The following is a 12,206-nucleotide window of genomic DNA, read 5'->3' as shown; positions in this document are numbered from 1 at the left end:
AAATATTCCCTTCGAACTCTAAAGGGCAACCAATCACTAGACGCTTAGCCAATGCAGATTGACTCGTCGGAGTAGAAACAGAAACTACTACGTCTAGTGCAATGCATGGTAACTTATGTCTCTTAACAAAATGTGCAGAAATGAAGGAATGAGATGCACCAGTGTCAATAAATACGATAGCAGGTATACCATAAAGTAGAAATGTACCTGTGATGACCTTCTCATTCTCCTCCACAGCCTGATCATGCCTCAAGGCGAACACCTGGCCAGAAGCCCGCGGTCTCAAATGAGAACTCCCAGCAGGCTTTCCCTGCGACCTCTGCTGAACGGTAGCCTGAGAACCAGATCCTGAAACAGAACCGCTTTCCCCAGACTATGGACAATCCATCCGGAGATGACCAACCTCTCCACATCGAAAACAAGCTCCTAAAGCTTTGCGACATCGGTCGGTCGGATGGTTCTTCCCACAATGATCACACTTGTCCTTCTTTCCGAAACGAACAAAACCAGCAGAACCAGAGGAAGAAGAAGTAGATCCGGACTTCTTGAAAGATTAGGCACAGGGACCCAAAGAACTCGCATGCCTAGACTGAGAGAAAGACCTGTTCCGCCGAATGCTATCCTCCGCCTGGTGACAACGGCTCACCAAACCTTCGTAGGTCATGTTATCACCAACCGCCACACGATCATGAATCTCAGGGTTAGGCCCTGAATAAACAGATTATACTTTATCTCAGAGCTGTCGGCAATCTCAGGGCAATAAAACAACAGATCAAAGAACTTTTGCTGATACTCGTCAATAGACATGGCTCCCTGTCGCAGACTCGGTAGCTCTCCCGCCTTCGACTGTCGGAGTGCAGGAGGAAAATACAGCTTCTGAAAAGCTGTGCGGAACTCGGCCCAGGTGGCCACTCCTCTCGCCGTAACAAAGGGTGCAGAAGTAAACCTCCACCACCTACGGGCTTGCCCATCCAGAAGGTAACCCAGTGTCTCCATCTTCTGTTCCTCAGTGCAGTGGAAAGTCTGGAAAGTCGTCTCCATGCGGTCTAACCAGTTCTCCGCATCCTCGGGAGACTCGCCTCCAATCAAGGGCTTAGGACCCATCTGCAAGAACCGACGCACACTGAAATGATCCTCATCACGTCGACGATGATGACGCTCCCGACGACGCTCACGGTCATCGTCTCCCAAGCGTCCACCTCCACTACCATAGCTACTCTGATCATCGTACTTCGCCATCTACAAAAGTACCTCACGGTTTGTAACGCCCCACTGTATCAAGATGGGTCTTTTCAGCGTGCTTATGTCCTCACTCACACGCACCCTGGAAAACTTCCCAGGGGGTCACCCATCCTATAATTGCCCCAAGTCAAGCGCGCTTAACTTTGGAGTTCTTATGTGATGAGCTTCCGAAAAGAAGATGCACCTTCTTGATATGAGCAGTACATATGAAATCTTTTAAGCCCTCCTCAACTATGTAGTCCCATACCTACACAGTCTCAGAATCCCCTCTCATTCCGGCACGGGATTGGTTCATTCATGTCTCCCTCCGCCTAGAAGCCTACCAGGAGCCGCTCATTGTCCGTGCAACCTCTTGGAACCGGCGATCACTCCCTGCCTCTTCAGCCCCGGGCGTCATTATGTAGAATCTAAAGTCCCAAGAATACTATGCATTGCTCTGATACCATAAATCTAGTGACCCTTACCGAGATCACCTACTAAACAGAACTTAGGCATGCAATTAACTTAATCAAACAGTAAATCAGAATTAAATTGCGGAAACCGTAAACAATTATACAATCCCAAGAAAAGGAATCTGTAAGTATCCGAATAGTTTATACAACCAAATCGAAAGCTGTATCAACATAATACAACAAAAATAAAAGCTAGACGAAGCTCCAGCTGGCTAACCCCTGCCTAGCCCCTCTTGGATCCACCCGCCTCGTCCAATCGCAAACCTGCCCCAAGGAATAGGGTATCCAGAAACACAGAGTACGAGACGTGAGAATAAAATGCTCAGTACGAGAGTATGAGTATACATGCATGCAAGTGAACTCCCTAAAACTCGAGGTCAAGGATCAGATAACAAAGACAGACCGAGCCCTGGTATGTAGCACGTTGTGCCGTCGCTTCAGGAGATGGCTCACATACCGAAATACCAGTGGATACACGAGACCCAAATCGATGGAATTCCATCCACTACAGGGATAGGGTAAACCCTACTAACAGACATCTCAATAGAGATAGCTCAAGATGTAAATGTATGCATCATAAAATCATGACATATAAATCATGCAGTCACATAATAAATGCATACTCAGTCAGGGTATCTCGAACAGTACTTTCGTACCTCAAATACTAGGCGCGCTCTACCAGCTCTAGGTCTACGCCTATAATCCGCACTACACTGCCAAATGATACTAATATCATTAAAGTTCTCTAAAAGCCTTAACTAAGATATTGCATACTCCTAAATATTTTTAGGAAGCAAAAGCTATACCTTCGTCCGTCGTTAGCCCTTTGCTGTCGATTGCCTCAAAACTAGGCCACAGCTCCACTACGATGCCTGGATCGATATGCCACTTTCGGATTCCCAATGGAACGCCTAGAATTCCCTAGATCTGAGTTAGAAGGCTAAGTAATCGAGAGAGAAGATGTGAAAGGTGTGCTCAAATGTGAGCCTCGGCACCCCTATTTATAGACAACAAACGAAACATCCATTCCTCAACGTTGCGTTCGTTCTGCCTGATGAACGTTGCGTCCGTTCACCATCGTTGCTTCCGATGGTGTCAATGTCACATCAAGTACGTAAGCAGTGACGCATTTCTGATGGCATGAACGTTGCATCCATTCCTAGAACGTTGCTTCCGTTCTGCCTGACCCTTCGGACCATTTCTGATCATTTTGGGTCTAATCCCGATCTCCGTTAATCCATTAGAAGTCTTCTTAATCCAGTTTATCGGTTTAATTAGCAATTACTTACTGAAACTGGGTACGGGCTACTATAAAAACACATCCTGAAAATGTCTGACAGTGTATGAAATACTACAACTCATAAATAAAAACATCAGAGTTTGCGAAGCAACTAAAAGCACGGCGGTCAAGGGTCTGCACCACCAGTGACCTCACTCTGGGGATCCAACCCCTCAGCCTCTGTGAAAAACTCATCACCTACACCATATAAATGTAGTGAGATTAAGACTCAGCAAGAATATGGGGAATAACAAAAAGTACTACATAAATACAAGCACATGCAGATTAAAAATATCTTGTAATAAAATACTTTGTGTCCTTAACTTAAATAAATAATTTCTAAAAGAATGAAGTGAACATGAATGAAACATATGCATGTATAAGTCGAACATAAATAACTGAATAAACTGTACAGAAACATAGTCATAAATATTGAAATTAGATCCTTGGATTGTGACTCTATGATTTCGATCATGATCATGGCTGCAGTGCACTATGCCGCAAGGAAATTAGGATAACACCCAACTCGTCTTGACCATACTTGGTAAGGGAAGCCAGGATTTCTCCCAACTCGTCCAAACCCATAAATTTGGTAAGGGAAGTAATAACGTCTCCCAACTCGTCCAAACCCATACTTTCTATAGTCACAATCATCTCACTTCGTTCCTAAAAATATTTTTCTTTCGTTCTTGAATATGAGACTTAGCATGTGTTAAAACATAATTGGGGGGGGGGGATTTAGGTTCTATTGGCAACTTTAGCAATTTAAAACGATTATGCAAGTACGTAAGCAGAAGACTTAAAACAATCAAATATAAGTGCGGTAAATAAATGCGTTAAGTAAATAAAGCAGTTAAAGGGATAAGAGATGTTTATGGAAGTTCGACGATAAATCATCTACGTCTCCCCTTCTTGGTTAAGATCGATTAACCAAGGATGCACTAGAACTTCGAATATCTTGGCCTTGATGGCTCCAAGGATAGCCATACAACTCAACACGATCATCGCGTTGATACAACTTGATACACTTGGCCTTAAGGGCTCCAAGGATAGCCTCAACACAACAACACACTCGGTGTCACACACGAGTGTTTACAACAATCGAACAACCAACTCACAAATGATCTTATACAAACAACCCTCGATTTTTAAATATATCGCACAATTATCACTCGAACACTTGATGAAGAGGATATTGCTTGTAAAGAAGAGAGGAGATGAATTGATGATTGAAATGACTTCAAATGACATGTATTTATAGTTACTGATTCGGGATGGTTCGGAACCTCTGAACTGGTCTTCGGGTCGTCCGAAGTCTTCTGATTCAATTTCAAATTTTTGCGGCTATTGAACTGTTCGGGGGGTCCAAAATCATCTTTGGGTCTTCTGAACGGCTGCATTAAATTCATTTCGGCAAATTTCTTCCGACAAAATCTTCAGTGTCCGTAAAGTAGTTCGGGTCCTCCGAACATGATTTTGGGGCGTCCGAAGTGAGCATTTTGTGGCCTCCGAGAGTGCCTTCGAGCAATATTAAAATTCAGGAAATCTTCGGGCCGTCTGAACTGGCTTCGGACCATCCGAACTAGTCTTTCGTGGCCTCCGAGCTTGTCATCCGAACATATTTAAATTCAAAAAACTCTTCGGGTGGTCCGAACCCTTATTCAGACCGTCTGAACCTGGGCAATTTAAAATTTTTAAATTTTTATCTCCAATTTTTTGATTATCCGTTCCTGCTTCCAATATTGTCCATACACAAAAATATTATTATCTGCAAATTCCTCACTTTAAACTGTTAGTAATAATTTAACCGAGTTTTGTAATCATCAAAACATAATATTTTGAGAATTTTTAATGCATTAAAAATATTAATCTCATTACTCGAGATTTGTATGTGTTTAAGGCGTAACAATATTTTCCTTTTTGATGATCACAAAACTTGGTTAAATATGAGAAATAAAATATAAGCAATAGAGTAATAAACAATATATTTAAACAATTAATCAAATATTGTTTAAGCAATAATTATTAAAACTCCCCCTCAATTTAATAACTAATTATTTAACCAAATTAATTCTCCCCCTTTTTGCGATAATCAAAAACAATTAATAAAAGACGAGAAAATTAAAATACATAGTAATTTCATTTAAACTAAACTTGAATTTTACATAAGAAGCATAAAACAAATACATCTTCAAATGCAAAAAAAAAATAAAAATCTAAGAGTCATCATCGCGGCGGAGGATAGCGAGAGATGAAGTCATCAAAACGAGTCTCCAACGAGGCAACTCTCATAGTCAGCGCATCCATAGAGGCAGTAGAAGATGCGAAGTGGCTGGCTAGATTCCCTTCAATGCGCTGAAGAGTCTCAAAAATACGATCAGACTGATGAGCAGGGGTAGCAGGAATCTCGGGAATCTCGAATGGAAGCTCGCCAAGATTGGCCGAAAAATACTGAAAGCCAGAAGAATAAGGTCCTTCTTCGACAGGCAATCCATTGGGAAAGCCCCTTGCTTGAGAAGTGGGCGAGAGACTCGAATAAGGAAGTGAAAAGTGTTTGTCTGGAAGATATTTCTTAAAGGCATGAGTTGGGTCATCAACCCAACGAGAGAAGACAAGATTCCAAGATAATTCCATCTTGTTGATCGAAGAATGGTTGAAAGTGTGGGAGTCATTGATGGAAAGGGGATCGACGTGATCGAAAGAAATATCAAAGTGAGTCAAGATGCGGTTGATGAAACGAGCAAAAGGAAGAGTGACCTTCCTTGTGGCTTTAGCCGCATTATGCATGACTTGCTTAATGAAGCGAGGGAGGTTGAAAGGACGGAGGATACAATGTGATAGAGAAAGTAAAGATCAAGATATTTGCAGGTGGAGGAGTCTCCACTGCGAGGAACAATGGAAGAGGTAATCAATTTTTGGATGATTTGATAATCAGGACGAAGTTGTTTCAAAAGAAGATGATCGTCGGCAGCAGTGGCTGGACGACCAAGAATAGTAGAAAGAACCTCATCACGATCAAAAATAGGATCGTCCAAAGTCCATCCCTGACCAAAGTAAAGACTGGGTCCCTCCGTAGGAAGTTGAAACCACTCAGCAAGGTTGGCAACAGAAAAACGAACATGCCCACCCTGAACAATCGTAGCGATGTGAAGCTCATTGTCAAGTTCGAGTTCTAGGTTGGCATAGAACTCATGCATCAAAGCAGGAAAGATATAATCTGGAATGGAGGGCTGGAAAAAAGATTCCCAATGTTAGGCAGCAATAAGGGGTAGCAAGAGGAGATGAGATGTCGCAGCAAGAGGAGATGAGATGTCGCAAGATAGGCAACATCGAAAATACGACCGGGTAAATTCGGTCGAGTGGGGTAATTGTCCGGGATAGGACGTGAAATAGCAGGAAGGTTGGGATCATGAATAGGAATTGGGCGACTAGAGCTGGCTTGATCACGACGGAGTTTGGCAGGCATTTTGTAGGCTTGGTTTCGGACTAATGAAGAGAAGAGAGGAGAATTTGGTGTGAATAAATCGGATGGCCCGACGGGTATTTATAGCCGAGAGTTCGGACGGTCCGAAGTTCGAACGGCCCGAAGTTGTTTTTCGAGGTGATAAGTTTTATCTTTTCTGACAGGCTGTAATTGGGTTCGGACGGCACGAAGTGAGTTCGGAGCATCCGAATAGTTCAATTTGAGTTCGTGTTGTCCGAATGGTTTCGGACGACCCGAAGGTAAGACGGTCAAAATTTGAAGTTTTACCGCTCAGGGTTCGAACCCGAAGCTAAGTTCGGAGGGTCCGAACTAGCCATTTCGGAGGGAATTTTGAAAGTCTTAAACTGAAAAGGCACGAGGCAGTTCGGATGGTCCGAATCAGGGTTCGGGTGGTCCGAACTGGCCGAAATCATAAATTCGAAGATGACCCTTAAATTCATTAAATTTTGCAATTAAGTTTTAAACCAAATAATTCACATAAATGTGATCTTTATAATTTTGAATAAATACAATTGATTTATATTATCCAAAATTAAATTGCTCAGATTTAATATTAAGCTCCCCCTTAATATGATATTTAAATTTATTTTATTTCTACAAGCGATTACAACTCAATCATGCCAAGTTCACTACGCAAACGAATAAAAGTGTTTTCATCTAGTGGTTTTGTAAAAATGTCGGCAATTTGATTTTTTGTGTCAACATATTGAAGTTCAACTTCATTTCGTTCGATGTGGCCACATATAAAATGATGACGAATATCAATATGTTTGGTGCGCGAATGTTGAATAGGATTCTTTGTTAGACATATGACGCTAGTATTATCACAAAAAATAGGGAATTTTGAAAAAAAGACGCCATAGTCGAGCAATTGATGCTTCATCCAAAGAATTTGCGCACAACAACTACCGGCAGCTATATATTCGGCTTCGGTCGTTGACAACGCAACACAATTTTGTTTCTTTGAAAACCAAGAAACTAAATAGTTTCCTAAAAAGAAACAAGTTCCACTAGTGCTTTTTCTGTCCACCTTATATCCACCAAAGTCGGCATTGCAGTAAGCTTTTAAATCAAAGAAAGAAATTTTCGAATACCACAGGCCGAGATTTGGAGTACTTGAAAGGTATTTAAAAATGCATTTTAAGGCGAACAAATGTGATTCCTTTGGACATGATTGAAATCGTGCACACAAGCAAACACTAAACATAATGTCCGGTCTACTAGCAGTAGCATAAAGTAAGGAGCCAATCATACTACGAAAGGAAGATTGATCTACAGATTTACCATTTTCATCCTTGTCGAGTTTGATTGCTGTGCTCATTGGTATGGATGATGATTTTGTGTTCTCCATTCCATACTTCTTTAGAATCTCCTTGATGTACTTGCTTTGGTTCACAAAGAACCCATCCTTGCACTGTTTGATTTTCAATCTGAAAAAATAGTTAAGTTTCCCCATCATACTCATCTCGAAGTGATCCTTCATAAGCTTAGAGAATTTTTGACAAAGAGTTTCGTTAATAGAACAAAAAATTATGTCATCAACATAAATTTGCACAATCAATAAATCATCTTTGACATTTTTGGTAAATAAAGTAATGTCAATCTTTCCGCTCGAAAAACCATTTTAAAGAAGAAAAGTAGACAATTTTTCATACCAAGCTCTAGGAGCTTGTTTCAGACCATACAAAGCTTTGTTTAGTATATACACATGATCAGGCAATAATGAATCAACAAAGCCATCAGGTTGTTCAATATAAACTTCCTCTTTTATTTCACCATTCAGGAATGCACTCTTAACATCCATTTGAAATAACTTGAAATTTCTAGAACAAGCAAAAGCAAGTAGCATGCGAATAGATTCTAGTCGGGCAACATGAGCATATGTCTCATCATAATCAATGTCTTCTTCTCGACTATATACTTTTTCTACAAGCCTAGCTTTATTTCTAGTGATAGTACCATGCTCATCAAGTTTATTCCTAAAGACCCATTTAGTACCAATAATAGATCTATCATGCGGCTTAGGAACAAGACACCAAACATCATTGCGTTTTAATTCATTTAATTCATATTGCATAACAATTATCCAAGAATCATCTAATAAAACATCATCAATACATTTAGGTTCAACATGCGAAACAAAAGCAAGATGATTGCAAATATTATTAAGAGAAGATCGAGTGGTTACTCCCTTAGAAGGACTTCCAATGATAAGATCCATAGGATGATCTTTGTGAAGCGTCCAATCCTTCGGAAATGGTGTTTTCTCAATAGAAACATCTATATCATTTAGGCTTGAGGAAGCCATCTCTTCTTCGAGTAATTCTACATCATCGTTAATAGTACGAGAAAATACAGACATAGTGTAGTGACCCTTACACGGATCACCTACTGAACAGAACTTATGCATGCAATTAACTTAATAAAACAGATATCAGAATAAAACTGCGGAAACCAATATCATTATACAATCCCAAGTAAAGGAATCTGTAATTATCCAAAAATATACAACCAAATCGAATAGCTGTATAAACCCAAACAACAGTAATAAAACCTAGACGAAGCTCCAGCTGGCCAACCACTGACTAGCCCCTCCTGGATCCACCCTCCTCGTCCAATTGCAAACCTGCCCCATGGAATAGGGTGTCCAGAAAATACAGAGTACGAGACGTGAGCATAAAACGCTCAGTGCGAGAGTATGAGTATACATGCATGCAAAGTGAACTCCCTATAGACTCGAGGTCAAGGATCAGATAACAGAGACAGACCGGGCCCTGGTATGTAGCACGCTGTGCCGTCGCTTCAGGAGGTGGCTCCCATACCGAGATAACCGTGGAAACACCGGACCCAAATCGATGGAAGTCCATCCACTAACAGGATAGGGTACAACCCTACTAACAGACATCTCGAAGGAGATACAACAAGATGCAAATGAATGCAGCATAATATCATGGCATATAAATCATGCGGTCACATAATACATGCATACTCAGTCAGGATATCTCGAACAGTACTTTCGTACCTCAAATACCAGGTAGGCACTACCAGCTCTAAGTCCAAGCCTAAAGTCCGCCTACACAGCGAAATGATACTACTATCATTACAGTGCTCTAAAAGCCTTAACTAAGCTATTGCATACTCCTAAATATTTATAGGAAGCAAAAGCTATACCTTCGTCCGTCGTTAGCCCTTTGATGTCGATGCCTCCAGAACTTGGGCACAACTCCGCTACGACTACCGAACGTCTAGACGACTCCCGGTTCAAGCCTAGGAAGGCTAGAACAACTCGAATATGACTAGAAATAGAGAGGAAATCCGGAATTGGCAAGGAGAAATGAAGCCTCGGCCTTCTATTTATAGACAACGATCGGAGCCTCCGATCCTCGATCGGAACGTCCGAACCTCGATCGGAACGTCCGATCCTGCCATCGGAGCTTCCGAAGATCCTGATCTGCCACGTGTCAAAATATCATTTGTTGACTTCGGATAGGGGTGATTGGAACGTCCGATCCTGATCGGAGCTTCCGATCCAGCCACACGTCATGGATGACGTAATTTCATCGGTGCCTCCGATCCTCATCGGAGCTTCCGATCCCGATCGGAGCTTCCGATCGTCCCTTCGGAGCTTCCGATCCGTCCAATCCCCAATTTAATTAATTAGCATTAATCCTTTAATTACTCAATTAGGGTACGGGCTACTACATTCTCCCCCACTTAAGATATTTCGTCCTCGAAATCAGATCTTAAGTACCGAATGCAAATACAGAAATCAGAAACATTCTTTATTCAAATCAAACGTTTACAGAGTTTGCAACTGAATACAACTTAAAGAATGAAATCAAAACAACTCAGGATGGTCTTTACGCATCCTGTCCTCAAGCTCCCAAGTAGCTTCCTCAGTGCCTCGGCGCTGCCACTGAACTAAAACCAAAGGAATGACTTTGTTCCGTAAAACCTTATCCTTATAATCAAGGATACGAAGAGGTTTCTCAACATAAGTCAAATCCTTGTCTACCTGAATCTCAGACCGCTGCAGAATATGAGATTCATCCGCCACATACCGTCGCAACAGAGATACGTGGAACACGTCGTGAATACTGGATAGATGCGGTGGCAAAGCTAGTCGATAAGCCAAATCGCCAATGCTCTCTAAGATCTCAAACGGACCGATAAATCTGGGAGACAACTTGCCCTTAAGGCCAAATTTGAGAATCTTGCGGAAATGTGACACTCTCAGAAACACTTTCTCCCCGACCTCGAACTGCAAAGGCCTACGCTTGATATTAGCATAACTGGCCTAACGATCCTGGGCAGTCTTAATCCGTTTCTTGATTTGATCAACAATGTCTATCGCCTGCTGGATAAACTCCGGTCCTTCAGCCTGTCTCTCCCCCACTTCTTCCCAGAAGAGTGGCGTACGACAACGTCGCCCATACAACGCTTCAAAAGGTGCCATCCCAATACTAGTGTGATAGCTGTTATTGTAAGCGAACTCGATCAACGGCAAATGATCCTGCCAGGCTGAACCAAAATCCATGACGCACGCTCTAAGCATATCCTCTAACGTACGGATAGTGCGCTCTGACTGACCATCAGTCTCTGGATGATAGGCTGTACTCAAACTGAGAGTAGTACCCATCGCACGCTGAACACTCCCCCAGAATCTAGAAGTAAACCTGGGGTCCCGATCGCTGACAATGCTCACAGGCACTCCATGAAGTCGGACGATCTCCTGAATGTACATCCGTGCCATGCGATCCACAGAGTACTCTCGGCTATAGGCAATGAAATGCGCTGACTTGGTGAGTCGGTCCACCACAACCCAGATAGCATCACAGGTCCTCGAGGATACCGGCAAATGGGTCACAAAGTCCATAGTGATAAACTCCCATTTCCATTCAGGAATAGGCAGACTGTGAAGCAATCCTCCAGGTCGTCGGTGCTCTGCCTTGACCTGTTGACACACCAAACATCTCGAAACAAACTGATAAACACTGCGTTTCATTCCCTTCCACTAGAAACGAGTACGTAGATCTTTGTACATCTTGTTGCTCCCAGGATGAATACTCAACTTAGTGCGATGTGCCTGAGATAAAATCTTCTCTCGCAACTCTTCATCCTGTGGAATCACAAGCCTACCAGACAAACACAGAAAGCCATCTGACTGATAATGAAATCCAGACGAGCTACCCTCGTTAGCTAGACGAGCTAAACGCTGGGTCTTCGAATCAGACATCTGAGCATCTCGGATCCGCGAATACAAGGCTGGCTCAGATAATATCGCAAACATCTGGATACTCTGCATACCTTTCTTATGCTTGAAGGTATAACCTGAAGTACAACAGTCACTGATCGCACTAGACATCGAACAAGTCTGAAGTGCGAATAGTCGCACCTTGCGACTCAAAGCATCAGCGGTGAGATTAGCAGCTCCCGGATGGTACTTAATCTCGCAATCATAGTCCTTAAGCAAGTCCATCCAACGTCTCTGTCTCATGTTCAATTCTGCCTGAGTGAACAAATACTTGAGACTCTTATGGTCGGTGAAGATCTCAAATTTCTCGCCATACAGATAATGACGCCAGATCTTCAAAGCGAACACAATGGCTGCTAACTCCAAATCATGGACTGGGTAGTTGTCCTCGTGAATCTTCAGCTGTCTAGAAGCGTATGCGATCACATGCCCATTCTGAGTCAGGACACACCCTAACCCCTGAAGAGAAGCATCCGTGTAAACTACATACCCTCC

This window comes from Henckelia pumila, chromosome 2 (genome assembly GCF_033568475.1).
Source record: "Henckelia pumila isolate YLH828 chromosome 2, ASM3356847v2, whole genome shotgun sequence".
Classification (NCBI taxonomy): domain Eukaryota; kingdom Viridiplantae; phylum Streptophyta; class Magnoliopsida; order Lamiales; family Gesneriaceae; genus Henckelia; species Henckelia pumila.
This window is presented reverse-complemented; position numbering follows the sequence as displayed.